Genomic DNA, 15,386 nt, shown 5'->3' on the forward strand with positions numbered 1-15,386 from the left:
GTTGTCACTCTCCTTATCGCGATCTGTGGGCACACAGAAAATGAGAGTGCGCGAGTAAATTCTCAAGACTCAAAAGCACGTGCAAATGATATGATACGTTCCGTCATCTGTCATCGTGTTATAAGCACGGAACCTGTGGGAATGAGTACAATTGCTATTAATAGCTGCAATCCCGCGCCGAAATTCAAGTTCTGCTCTGTGAGTCGTGCCGCTTTCTCCTTCTTTCCAAAGCGCTCGAGTGCGCTTTCGTGGCGTCTACCGTTGCTAAGCGACCGTGACCTGCACTCTCAGCAACGACACGGAAGTTTCAACAAAGGATAAATGGATTTCCAGTACTGAAAATTGCGTGCTGTAGCTCTGCTACTAAATGTATTTATAAATGGGTATCTCTGTACAGCTGTCGCATCCAGTGTAGACACCATGTCTGTGTGCAGGGGTTAAAGCAAAAAAAAATCCTCAGCCAAACCCCATTCCACAGCCATACCTGTCACACACCCAGTTTAAGAGCAGTTTTTTCTTGTAATTAGGAAATGATGCAAGCGGCATCACTATGTTGTCACTGAGCAGCTGCAGCCGTAGCGGGGATGATTTTTGGTTTGCCAGCAGGCAGAACAACAAAAACACTGCGCTAAATGTTTCTTTTCCCCTAATTTTTTCCAATTGACGGAAATCCGTCGTAGCGATGGAAAACTTTAATCCCTCTAATACACAATATTAGATTGTTTGCGGGAGTGGGCGGTGGATGCGCACATCGCGATATCAATGTTGAAACGATATATCGTGCAGCCCTATTTAAAATGTAACATTCTGAAATGTTATTTTGGCAAACAAATTGCTGCACATCAGAGGTTTACTGTTAAAATACATGGAAGATTGTGACATTACCAAAAAAATCATAATTATCATTTTTAATAAATTAACAAATTATTTTTTTATTTATAATAATTATTTAATAATTTAATAAATTATGATTTTTTTAATAATAGTAATTAATTATTATCAAATTATTATTTTAATAATATTAATAATAATAATTACTATTATTATTACTTTAAGTACATTCTACTGTACGATAGAAATATATTTCTGTCATTATTTTTTCAAGATAAACTGAACTTTTATATTGGCGGGTTGCAGTGAAGAGTTGCCTTGAGTGATTCTGCGATAGTTTTATCAAATGAAATGCTGCTATATCCAAAGTTTTTATCAGAAACTATTTTGATAGCGTGTGTGCTAAAAAAAAACAACAACAAAAAACAGCATGACTTGGGTTCCCCCAAGAAACTTTGCGTTTCTTTGTGCCTTTGTACATTTCCAACATTCATGGCTTTCTTTATAGTTTTCTGTATAAATGTGACTACATTAAAATATTCTGACTGTGAATCTAATGAAAATGCTTCCTACTCCTTAACAGATATTTCCTTATAATAATCTTGATGATTAAAGGCATCTCTTGCAATATTTAAAGGCAAACGAGTCCAGTTTTCCCTACAATCCCAGACCATGAGAATAGATTTTACACAGGAGGAAAACTGATAGCCTGCTTCATAATTCATGGACGTTCAGCCTTTAAAGTCCTCTCTACCCTCATAATAGCTCATATATCCTGGGTAAACTGCATTGTGTAATTGTTAATTATTGGTAACTTGCAATTGAGTAATCAAAACGGTTGGCAGGTGTAGATAACCGAGTGTGTTTCTTCCACCGAAGACCATTTCTGACCCATGAATACTCCTGACGGGCTTCAGTCTATGACACATAAATCCAGCTGGCTTTTCCCGTGATCAAACAAACGTGGGTTGCCAACCTGCGACCACGGTGAAGAATGTGCAAAAGCAAGCCAAAGACCTAAAAAGCCATCAGAAGAGGACCGTTTTATCCCTCGACATCAGGTGGGCTGAGGTTTTGCCGTGTAGGATGGAGCATCTAATGGACAGAGATCAATACGTCCTCGAAACGCTGAGGCCAGCATTACGAGATATCACTGTATCTCGGTACTGAGCCCTGAAATGCACTACTAACTTCATAATGAAAACTGCAAGGGCAAAGAAAGAGCAAATATCAACATTTGCAATGGGAAAAGCAAAGGAGAAAGGCTGCGTAAACACACTGACATGCAGAAAGCAGCGTTTTAAAAGTGCCGTTGTGCCCTGGAGGGTGTCACCCCACCCTTTATCAGGCGTTTCGACATGTTAAACCGTGTCTTGATCACGCCCGAACCTCTCGGCTCATTCACTGTTGTCAGTTGACCTGAAGAAGAAAAGACGATGCACCTCTAAGTCAAATACACACAGGTGTGTCTTAAAGCACTGTGTAAACACTACGTGGCTTTCAATAAGCTGAAGGTCACAAAGACAAAGGTTGTCTAAGATGTGACGTTAGTTGTCAACAAGAATATTGTTGAACATGTAAATACATTTAAAGGAATAGTTCACCCAAGATGAAAATTTGCTGAAAGTTTACTCATTCCATTCAAGATGTAGATGAGTTTGTTTCTTCATCAGATTTGGAGAAATGTAGCATTGCATCACTCGCTCACCAATGGATCCTCTGCAGTGAATGGGTGCCGTCAGAATGAGAGTCCAAACATCTGATAAAAACATCACAATAATCCACAAGTAATCCACACCACTCCAGTCCATCAATTAATGTCTTGTAAAGAGAAAAGCTGCATGTTTGTAAGAAACAAATCCATCATTAAGGCATTTTAACTTTAAATCATTGGTTCTGGCCAAAATACTAGTCTATAATAGGGCTGCACGATAAATCGCATGCGATATTTAACTCGCATCTTATCAGCATATTTGTTTAGATCTGTTTGAACTGTTTTGGCTTGTAAACCGTGCTTGATCTGTGCATATTTCTCTCCTGATTCAGACAAGAAGACTTTTTTCACTGGAGAAAGCAATATTATAGATAGAGGATTCATATTTTAGCAGGAAGCAACGGTTTGAAGTTAAAACGCCTTAATGATGGATTTGTTTCTTTCAAACGCGCAGCTTTTCTCTTCACAAGACATTAACTGATGGACTGGAGTGGTGTGGATTACTTGTGGATTATTGTGATGTTTTTATCAGCTGTTTGGACTCTCATTCTGACGACACCCATTCACTGCAGAGCATCCATTGCTGAGCTAGTGATGCAATGCTACATTTCTCCAAATCTGATGAACAAACAAACACATCTACATCTAGGGTGGCCTGAGGGTGAGTACACTTTGAGCACATTTTTCAGCATTTTTGAGTGAACTATTCCTTTAATGTCAACAATGAAACATCTGATCTAATTCAAAAATTGTTCAAAAAGTTCAACAGAGAATTTCCAGGTAATGCATGGACTGATAAAATTAATACATTGAATGCAATATAAGACGCTTTTAAAAGTGTCTGCTAAATGCATAAAACGTAAAAGCTGTCACCATCGAACCGAAACCCTACTGAAAGCACAGATGCATTGAGTACAATAAGTGGAAGAAGCCTGAACATTCAAAGTCACTTCAGAAACGAGCCATTTATTGTAACAGGTCACAAAGTGGTTTCATTAAGAACATGGTCTAATACTCCAGGTATTATGACAAGCGTTTCCACTGAGAAGCAAAAGTCTTTCACAGAAGTAGGCTAATAAGTTCAGAGAGAGAAAAGCACTACAGAGGTGAGACTAAAAATACACCCTTGCACGGAAAATAGTTTGACACTCATTTAACTTTGCAGTGAAACAAATGCATGACAGCTGTCGTCTGAGGTCAGCTGATGTATTTTCCCTACTTGTGTAAAATCTCCAACACGGACATGAAAGGAGAAGGTCCCTTCCCCCACGATGCCACAGTCTTAATATAGCACCACACCATCAGCCTGAACGCGTTGGCGCTGATATCAGGGTGACGATTTCCAGGAATTTCACGACTAGAGCAAGAAGTGTTGGACAAACCGGCTGTCTAAATGATTTAGGGATAAAATGAAGGAAATCAATGACTGATCTTTTTTTATCCAGCACCAATTATGCAGAATATGCCGACAAGATGTTCTTTTATCAGAGAAAGGTCATCAAAAAGCTACTTTTTTTATCCGTTACCGTGATTTCATATGGAATTTAATGACTTTATGAGCGTTCTGTCACCTTACTCAATAGAGTGCTTTAGGGAAGACTTGATTTTGTAGCAAAAAACTTTAAGACAAGTAAAAAAATAAAAATAAAAAATCATGAGTGGGGTATTACTGATGCACTTTCTGTTAGGGCGATATGGCCAAAATAAATTTTATCTCTATATCTCGGTATTTTCTATTTGTATATATATATATATATATATAGGAATATAGTGTCTAATGAAACAATGTTTATATTAAAGGAAATGAAATTGTATGAAAATGTAATCTATGTATTTTCTCAAGACACTGTACCAATACTTCAGTCAATATATTGTATTTATTTGTGCATGCATATAATGTCCTACAGATCAATTACTTAAGAAGCAGGCTGCTAAAGATGTGACGTGAATTGCTAGTTGGCAAAAACATATCGCTCTTGCAGATTTTTGATGGTTATCAGTATTTTGTTGAACATGCAAATGCTCCTGATGTCAACAATGAATCATTTGATCAGTGCTGATGCAGAAACTGTACCTGGTTCAACAGGGAATTTCCATGCATGAAATCATATCATATATATAACTGAATGCAATGCAAGTCACTTTGAACAGAAGCATCTGAAAAATGCATAAAATGCAAATGTAAAAATTGGCACCATTGAAACGAAACTCTAAGATTCATATTGAATACGAAGTGGAAGAAACCTGAGTTTTTAAAGTCATACTAGAAATGACCCATTTTAGAAACAACAGATTGTTTCTCAATCTCAATGTGTTAAGTACAGAAATGAATCAAGAGGAAATATTATATGATCTCATATGTAAACCTACCAAGACCATTTGAGCTGAGAGTTTCAGCTCAATCACTGTCAATAAAGAGGCTTCCCTAGATATCGAAAATGAAGTAATCAGCCATTTTACTCAAGTCAAGTCACCTTTATTTATATAGTGCTTTATACAATACAGATTGTTTCAAAGCAGCTTTACAGCAATAAACAAGAAAATAATGATTCAATAATGCAAACAGAATTCAATTCTGCTGTAAAGCAGCTCTAAAAAAGACATGTAAAAAGCTCATGTAACTTCCTGTGTTTTGTGTGCCATCAGTCGACTTTATTGTTTTGGAAACAGGAATCTACTTGTGACTCTACTGTCAAGACAAGCTTCAGTAGAACTAAAAGAGGAAGTGACTGTATCTGTGAACAATTTCACAGAAATAATTCTGCTTCGACAGAGAAGTAAGAACTATGCCCTAAAATCCCAAATCATAATACACTTACCATGCCACTTACTGACTCAATTAGACAAGATGACCTTAAAATCACCTCAATGCTCACTTAAATGATGCAGTCTGGTATCTTTAAAAGAGATTGAGTTTTTTTTTTTAGTGGTTAACAGAAGTTGAGTTTACTCATTTCTAGATGTATTGCTATATTGGGATTTTTTTTTATAATGATATTTAAACAATATTTTGCTGAGTGTGTTTTTGTGCTGGCACCTTGGCTGGTATAAGCCTGGCATGGATAAAATATAAAACTAAAACTGCCAGTAGGAGGCAGCAAGTCCTTCTCTTAATGAGTGATGCATTGAATCATTCATTCAAACGATTCATTCAAAATGTCTGATTTATTTAGAAAGGAAGCAAGTCTTTACGAATGGATCATTGAATCATTGACTCCGATGATTTGTTCAAAAACAGATTCATTCAGGAACGAAACACCGGTGTTGCTCTGAGATGCACAAATGTTCTGATCCAACTTTGTTTTGAACTATTTTCGTTGGCAAAACAAAAAAAACAGACAATATTGTGTCTAAAATGTAACTCACACAATATTAAAGGTAGGGTAGGCGATTTCGGAGAGGCTAGCAATAGCAAGCTAGCTTTGAAAGCATAATATCCCACCCTCCCTGCAAATCACTCTCCAAAACACATGAACACACACAGGCAGAGCAGAGTCTAACCAGCGACACAATGAGAGACAGTGGTGGTGGAGTGTTGAATGCAATTAGGGCTGCCACTAACGACTATTTTTATTTCGATTAATCTATCGACTAATTTATCGATTAATCTACACGATTAATTTCCCACACAAAAATCAACAATTTTACTTAAGAATATTTTATTAAACTATTTTTTTTTTTTATTAAACCAATCCTTTTTTTAAAGCAAAAGTAAAGTGCAACATAGAGCGCAAGAAGCAAGTGTCCATCTCATAGTCCAAATCACTGAAATCAAAGTTCAGTATTATAGTGTAAGAATGACAACATATCCACGTGTTCTAGTCTACTAATAATAAAATTATAATCAAAGAACACTTTTTAAAGGAGTATTTACCAGAAATGTTATTTACCATAATTTATTTAGGAGAAAAATGTAAATGTGCAGTCTTTCTGAAAAAAAAGAAAAAACTTTTTTTTTATAAAATCAATTAATTGGAGATGCTTTTGATTATTCAAATTTAATGGAACCATTAAAATGGAATCCAGAAAATAATGGAAAACAGAATTTGGTAAAGATAAAACTGTAAAACTCAATTAATTAAACAGGCTTTATGATTAATAAAATTTAATTTAACCATTAAAACAGAGTATAGAAAAATGAAAATAGAAAAATTTGGAAATAAAACGGATTTCATAGGGCCCTATAATCATAATTAATTTTTTTGTGGTAATAAAAATAGATGTAAGTGAACAATAGCCTTTAAAATTACTTTTACCTTACAAACCTGATGAAATGGCGCACGTTGCGTTCCCAGATGAACGTTATAATAAACCCAAACTCACAACAACATGCAGAGATGGAGTTTGAGACGCTCCACACATGTAAATGATAACAGTTCCTGTGGAACTACTGTGAACGGACTGTATTAGAACTGCATTGCATGTAATTATTTAATTAAATCGTAGCGTTTGTGAATTCACAATTATGCTTAATTATGTTTCTCGTCTGTGAAATGCACCACTTCCGGTATTTTGCCGGTTAGTCGACGTGAGCAAAATGAAGTAGAGGATTTTTAAAAATCAAACTGTCAAATAAAATAGACGAATCGCGACAGCCCTAAATGCAATGCTGTCAGATTACCTCATATCTCATTCATTACAGTACAAAACGCATAATATTACAATAATAATGCCTTCCATTCTCGTTCGCTCTGCAATAGCATAATGGAATGCGCGGATGATGTCTGCGCGAACATGATGCGCAGAGTTATGCAAAAACATACACTGACAGGCAGTTAGACGGCCTATCGTAGCCCTCGGACTGAGAGATTTGAATGGACGAACATTTTATGGTCCTACGCCTTCCACCAACGCTATAAATACATTTAGACCACTTAACTTAGTGATTGCTATCGGGATGTGAAGAGACTTTCAACCAGCTTAACAAAAAAAAATGTTTTAACCAAATCACCTACCCTGCCTTTAACTTCCTGTTTTTTAACTGTTGCATAAAATTAATATCACATTTGTGATCACGCTCACACTCTAATATTTAAGAAAACAGCACTGTTGCTTGTGTGATACATTACTTAACTATATAAATACAAAAAACAAAAACCCATACAGGGATATTGTTTTTGCTTTCATAACTTGAATTATAGGGTCATTCTAACTAGGGCTGGGTATCGTTCAAAAAATTTCGATATCGATACCTTGACTTCGATACTGGTTCCTGAATGACAGTTTTTTCGATACCAATTGTATAAAATCCATTTTAACAAGATTACATTACCTCAAAAAAATTTTATTTTTTATTTTTTACAGACTCATCTCCTGAGCCACTGCACAATGGAACAAAATGTAACCAATACAATAAATCAGTACAAATAGTTTTAATAAAGTTAAAATAGTTTTCAGTGCAAAATGAACAGCATTAAGTCAGCATTTTTTAATACTCGTTGGAATTGAGGCAATTGGGCCGGTGCGTAAATAGTATCGAACTCGATACCCAGCTCTAATTCTAACGGCATTCTAATAGGCTTCATCACACAGTCAATGGACGCGTTTGTTTATTTTTTTGGAAAGTGAGTGACATACACAATAACGCCAGCTCGCATATTGTTAAAACAAGAATTATGACGATAAATATCGCACACCCCTACTCATATCCTTCGCTAAGTATGCAATGATTAATCTTGGAATATTGTTTCACCAATAAATACAACAGGGTTTGGAATCAAGAACAAGTTGCATTTTAAAAATAAATATAGAAACCAGAATGCAAAATAATAAAACAACAACAACAACAAACACAAGACATCTTTTTATTGCTTGTCTTGCAAGTGTTCAGCATGACTAGTGAAGTTTGATTCAAATGAATGAATCATTATGAGTCAGTTCCTTGGTCAAGAACACTCATGAATCAGTTGGTTTCAAACCGGTTTTTACTTAAGACTTAAATCAGCATTCGGCGTTAAATCACTGGTTGATCATGACATGATTTAATTTACCATTTAAAGTACAACTCCTTATTATTCCCAGGCTCAAACACCAACGTTTTCTTGTACCCAAGTCTTGCACTGTTGCACAGATAATAAAATCTATTATGTGCCAGTCCGGTAGTTCTTGTTTTTGCACTGGTGTGTGTAATCTAGTCTCGTCCACGGTTAACGTTGCTGTCCTTTTGCTATCTCAATTAAACAAACCCCATGTATTCAGCAAGGAGTGACCTACACAAAGTGCCATTGTTACCAGTGACATAAGGCGCATCTAGATCCTCACTTTCTCACTCGCAATCAGGCCAATGGTCACATTAGCATCGCTTTCAATGGGAGAACGGCCGCTAATGGCAGCATGTATCAAATCCCCTGCGCGGAGCCGCAACAGACGCGGAGATCGAAGGGGGAGGGAAACGCGCGACGAGAGGCTGCCACGTGGGACTCTCCGCAAACAACTCTGTTTTGCGACCAACTGACGGATGCAGGACTACAAGAGCATCTCTCATCCCAGATAAACGACCTTAGGAGTTTAATGAGCCACAGATGACTCGTTCTAAACCCGCTAGTTAATCCATCAAGTGCACTTATGTATGCTTCCTTCAAGTCATGTCAGAATTATCGTATATTTATGAGATGAGTGCTCGCTGAGCGCCACCACGATGTCGTAATTATCAGTGGAAAAACTGAACCAGACTTTGAGCAAGGGGTATGTCAATTAAGAATTTATTAATCATAATAATTTGTAATAGTGAATATTTACTGTATAACTTTGCATGCATTTTCTTGCCAGAATATACTTCTCAGAAAATATTGATATGCAATGAATAATTAATTGGCATATTATGAAATTCTATAACATTTTTTCATTGATTGACAGTCCTATAAAATACATACAGTATTAACACGCATTATTTGCTGTAGATTTTGTTGCACTGCTGTTAAAAAGCATCTTCCTTGAGAAGTAAAAAAAAAAAGAGAGAGAGAGAGAAAAAATATGAACTGGAACTGCCCAAAGTGTCCATTTCATTCAGACTAAAATCACATCTTATTATGATTTCCAAACTACGTTCATGCACATAGAGAAGCAATAAGATGTTGCAAACACAACTCTTGTGTGAAGCTGGCATAAACTTGGTGTGAAGGACCTCTAATAAAACTCGAATTTAATATGAATTGCTGTGGATTATGGACCGTGTTCAATGATATGAAAATAAAATCATATATATTGACTTCTGACGTCACTTTTTGTCTATTACATGATTTAATCATTCTCCAAAATGTGATCACAAAATAATCTTCCTTTAGGTACTTTTCTAGCAAACTGATATGCAATTAATCTGAAAAATTAATTGGGATATTATGACATTCATTGAGAATTCTTTATAACTAACAGCTTAATTAAATACATAAAATGTCAACACACATCATGTGCGGTTCATTTTGCTGCACTGCTGTTAAAAAGTTTCCTATCTTGGACGGGAAGTGAAAAAACACAAAGAAATACAGAACTGCTCAAAGTTCCACTGCATTCTAACCAAAATCATATTGCAATTATGATTTCCAAATGTCTAAGTAAGAAACGGCCAGGAAGGTTGGAGAATGTACTTCAGCACAAGAGGAAAGTGCTATTTTTGCAACCCAAATTTGGAGCATCCACCTATATTGGATTAGCGAGCGCACGTAACCAAGACAACTGCGGCCTTTAGCGGTCTTGGGGTTCATCCCTCCTCCTGGTCGGGTGGAAAGAAATTAATAAATAATAGGGAGGCGGAGGGCAAGGAGGGAGGCGACGTCTAGCCGATGAGTGGCGTGCAGCTGTGGTCGTTACAAACAGACACCTGCAAACAAAGGCCAGATAGCATCAACAGACATGCGTGTTAACAAGAGCCGGTAAACGATTCCAGAAACCAGATGGATGAGACTGACTACTTATGGGAGTTACAAGGAATTTAATGGCTCTGATTGGGATTTCTTTAAGAATTCTTTCCAAATTTTTGAGGAAGTTATTGTTACATTTAAACTTATTGCCATATCAGCTTCACAGGGTATTACATGGCAGCAGGGGCTAAAATTAACACTCACCAAGAGCCAAATGAGAGTAAAAATCAGAGTTGGTGAGTATATGAAACAGTGTTACTTACCAGTTGGCCGGTAACTTTTTTTTATTTTTTATATTAATTTTATTTAATTCTAACAATGCCTCAGAATGAAATGTGGTTTAGCGCGATTATCAAATCACAAAGAATGCGTTATAATTATACAAACTATCTTCTCTCGTGAGCCTCTCATTAGAGTTTTCAGTGTCTCATTCACAGTAAATTTTGCTCCACACAAACTCCATTTCTGCAAGTGACTGAGTTTGCGTCGCTTATAACGTTCATTTGAAAATGCGCCAAAAATTGTCCCATTTTTTTAATAAGAATAGTTTATAAATCTGTTGTCAACAAAAGAGAAGCATTAAAAAAAAAAAAGAAGTTTCCCTATGGTTATCAGCCAAAATAAAAGCCGTTTAAAAAGCCATGTTGTGCAGTAGAATGTATGTAATACTACTACTACTAATAATAAATTATGAAAACTTATTTTTTAAAGAATATTCACACAATATAAACCCTCTTTGTTTGCCAAAAATAAAGTTTGTTTTCATTTGATTAAAAGATAAATTAAATTACTGTGTTATGTATGATAACCAGAAAAATTAATAACAGAAAAATATAATTTGATAACCAGAAAAATTTAAAATACACAACAGAATAAAAAAAAATAAAAAAAAAACAAATAATTTTATAGGGCTATTGTAAAAATAAAATGTAATAAATTAAGTTGTTTTTATGCATTCAAATAATTAGACATGCTTAAACACAGAATTTGGTAACAATAAAACAGAACATGAGGGGGAAAAAATTATTTCATAGGGCACTAAAAATTTTATTTTTTGCTAAACTTTTAATATACTGATGTTAAATTGTATAGGCTTCATGATTTTAATTAATTAGACATGATTTTTGATTAATACAATTTAATTTAACCATTAAAAAAAAAAAGAGTCCAGAAAAATAAAAACTGAAAAAATGTCTTCCAGAAAAATTAAAATGGAAAAAAACGAATTTGTAAAAAAATTAAACTGAATTTGTAAAAAAAATAAAACAGATTTCATAGGGCCCTATCAAGGTGAACAACATGTTAATTAGAGTGGGAAAAGTAAATTAAGCTCGATAAACCCAGGTCAAGAATTTCTGATGTTGTTACACACAAGCTTTCCTGTGTCACTGACTAAACATGCAACCAACGTATTCTGGTTTTCAGTCATCTTCTGACTTATTCTCCATTGTTTTCAGTGTTAGTTCTCAGCATGCATGACATAATTTGCCTGTGGTGCAACATGACAGACCCAGAGTTTCCCATGTGTGTTTAGTTCCACGTCTAAGACAGGACATCCCACAATGTCTGCAACACCCATCCGGGGAAACATCCATTCAGCCAGTCCTCATCAGTGAACACTTCCGTTCTCTACAGGCCCTCCAGAAAACTTCCAATGCATTTCAAAAGTGTTTTGCTTCAGTGATGTAAAGGCAAATGAAAGGAGTACTAACTCAAGTAGTCCATTAAAACACACCAGTGAGGGGGTATTTATTCACCATTCACTTCAATAAGAGGCTCTCAATGGGGCAGAAACTTGACGTGACACGAAATAAAAACCCCAGAATTCATAGATCATCCCAAGGACGGATTTCTACATCTAGGTCATCTTTCTCATCTAATTTATAATTATGTTTCTGCAGATCAAAACAATCTTAATAGAAGAATCTTGAATCTATATAATCATATACAACACTCTCACACACTCATTTAATACAACCATTCACTTTAAAGTCAACATGAAATAGGTGTTTGCCAACCATCTACTTCCATAACGTGACGTTTTTGAGGTGTGCATTTTAAAATATTGAATTTTTAAATTTGACTGCATGATGTCCAATCTCTATACAAATGGTGGTTGGAGGGAAGGGGGCACAAATTAGAGTGCTTGATGACATAATGATTTTGATTTCATGTTGATGAAATTTTATGAATTTTTAGGTTCTTCAGATCATTGCGTTGGTTTATGGGTTCTTTTTATAGCACCAATAATAAACGTCTTCTAAAGAACCTCACAAATAAAAAGTTATTTTTGGAAATTACACCACTTCTCCTATGGTACAAGACTGGAAAAACTTCTGACTGAAATGTTTAACTTTCAAAAGTGCACCAAAAATATACCAATTACTGGGAGACGGTTCAACTGGCAGTTAAACAGCAGGTTGAGCAGTTGTTTCTTTTATCTTGTTGTGGTCTTTGTGTGCTGCTGTTTATCTTGGGTCTTGCTGTCAGCAAACAACATCTGTTGAACGTGGAGAACTGACCAACCCACCACCCTCTCAACTGCACAATTAAACAGTCTGACTTTAACTCAATTAATAAACTATTTGACATCAATGAGGTACCACCTATTTATTAGGGCCTGAGCATTATTGTGGCAGTAATGTGGCAACCAATCATACATAAATATACACAACTAATGCTATCTACCAAATTCTGATGAGAGGAATTTTATTTGTGCCAAATCTTCCATTCCAATCAGGGTTTCTTTTGTAATTACTAGTATCAGGCATTAACACAATGCATGTGACCACAGCGTCATAAAAACATCTTCATAAGATTAGAAGAGAATTCCCACAGCTGTTAGCTTTCTTTTAAAGTGATGCCATGCCAAGACCTAAGCTTCAGAATTTAACAGATTCAAAATCACTTTACAACAATGCAGCTATGAATAGAAGACATGATCGTTGGCATAGTAAGTTGTTGTGACTTTAGCCTTGGGGAATAATAGCAAAGGATATTCAATCAATGAGCAGACTTGCTCTGAAAGTGATTATCCTGTGAACAGATTGCATCATGTCAGAGGTCAAGCTTCCAGTGAATGGAGCTCATACGGACCCCCGCAGCAGGCAACGGACAGGCCCCTTTTCAAAACGCTGCAATAGCTCGATGTGTTTAGCAAGAACTGAGAGGAACTAAGTCAGTCACGGAGTAAAGTTAACTCAAAGGTTACCTGTCAAAAATGTCCCTAGCGGTATGGCAAGCATGCATGTCAACCGATTTCTGGAGGTGTAGATGTTATGACTCACATTACCCATGATAGTGACTTTTAGTACGTTGTTTGTAACACATTCTACTTTCATTTAGAATAAAACACTAGTGATCAAACAATATGCTTTTTAATAACCAATGCCAACAGAAATTTCTAGAAAGCAAAGTTAAATATATATATATATATATATATATATTTTACACAATGTTACTTCATTTAAAACTCACAAAACAATATCTGATAACAGAAAATGCGCAATTCATTGACAATACTTAAGATATTGGTACTGACACTTGGTGAACCACTGTTAATCGATTAAACACAATTATCGACCAGTGCTTACTCAACATGGCCAAATATTAGCCAAATAATAGTCTTAATGCGTCCATCACTAATAAAACACCTCAAAAGTCCTGCTGTTGTCAATTTTTGTCCACAAATAAAAAGCTTTACTAAGGCAAAATATGGTGGTGAATATCAATAATTAATAGTTCAGTCAGAAATATGGGTAGCTGACATTATAATCAATGTCACATGCGCCATCCAAAACTATTTTTAAACATATTATGCATTTTACGACCTGTATTATTTGAGAGGAACAATATCTCACCACAGCACTATTTAAGTGAAATGCAATAATAAGGTGATTGAGCCAGTTAAAATAAAAATAAATAAACCAAATAATGGCTGGTTACAGGTTCTAAAACATATACTTTCACTTCTAAATTCAAATAAATATTTGTAGTTCAACATCAAAATGTTACGTTTACATTTTAAAACAATATATTTGTAATTATCATATACGATCTTTTAGTATGACATACACTTATTAATAAAAAATATGTAAAACAAAAACAAAGTTCATATCCAGGTTATTAGTCAACTGCCCACATGTGAACACAATAGAACGCGTCACAAACGAATGGAACGTTAAAACATCGATTTGTTCGCGCGAATTCGCTTTCAATGCTAACGAAGACAAAGTGACGCGCAAAATCATTTCAAATACCGGTAACGGTATTCCGCTCAGAAGTGCGGTAACACTTGAGCAAAGTGTCCTCGAGCACAAAAGAAGTTGTTTGCTGGATTCGAGCACATGGCAGAAGCGACGGAGCGCTCGCGTTTCAATGATTCAGATCAAGAACGCCGTGAAATTCGACATGTGAACGACAACAAACAAGAATACTTGAGAAACAATACCGGAACCGAAGCTCAGCCTGATAACCGTCAACTTGCCTGTAGAAGGTTAACTTTCTGCGCTCCTCACACAAATGTAAACTCCACCGACAGCACAGAAAGCCCCGAACTGGATTTGGTTAACGTTACTCACATTCAAGCCGTTTTTCCGCTGAAGCGCGTCAGTAGTCGGAGCGTTCTGCCGCCTCAAACCGTTTCCTCCATCCGCGCTGCGCACAGATCACGCCGCACAGCAACGCTACCAAACCCCTTTGCCGTTGCCAAGGCAACAGACCCACTTCAGCCAATCATAACCCCTCCCCTTCGATATCTCCTGGCAACTGCTGCAGCGCGCGCGCGCCATTCCCCTCTAATTAATGTGTTTTCTCCTTTTCCTTAACATGAATTCTCCTCAAATTCTCTGTTGAATCTACTCTACCTAAAGTGCTGATTAACAGTTTAATTTGGGCTTTTCACATTTGAAATTGTGCATCTAACCCTGTGTTAAAGTAAGCCAGCATTATGTTGTTTCATGTTTCAAACTGGGTTATAGGTATAT

At 36.1% G+C, this 15,386-nt stretch overlaps 1 protein-coding gene across 1 annotated transcript in view; it reads right to left on the reverse strand.

The window, feature by feature from the left end:
* The window catches only part of LOC107667132 (forkhead box protein N2-like), a 38,018-nt gene extending 22,870 nt beyond the window's left edge, over positions 1-15,148 (reverse strand). The window contains exon 1 of the mRNA XM_016458733.1: positions 14,982-15,148. The gene's annotated coding sequence lies outside the window, so the exon portion shown is untranslated. The remainder of the gene's footprint in view (positions 1-14,981) is intronic.
* Between the last annotated feature and the right edge of the window lie 238 nt (positions 15,149-15,386).

Source organism: Sinocyclocheilus anshuiensis, unplaced genomic scaffold, assembly GCF_001515605.1.
Source record: "Sinocyclocheilus anshuiensis isolate Anshui unplaced genomic scaffold, SAMN03320099.WGS_v1.1 scaffold665, whole genome shotgun sequence".
Classification (NCBI taxonomy): Eukaryota; Metazoa; Chordata; class Actinopteri; order Cypriniformes; family Cyprinidae; genus Sinocyclocheilus; species Sinocyclocheilus anshuiensis.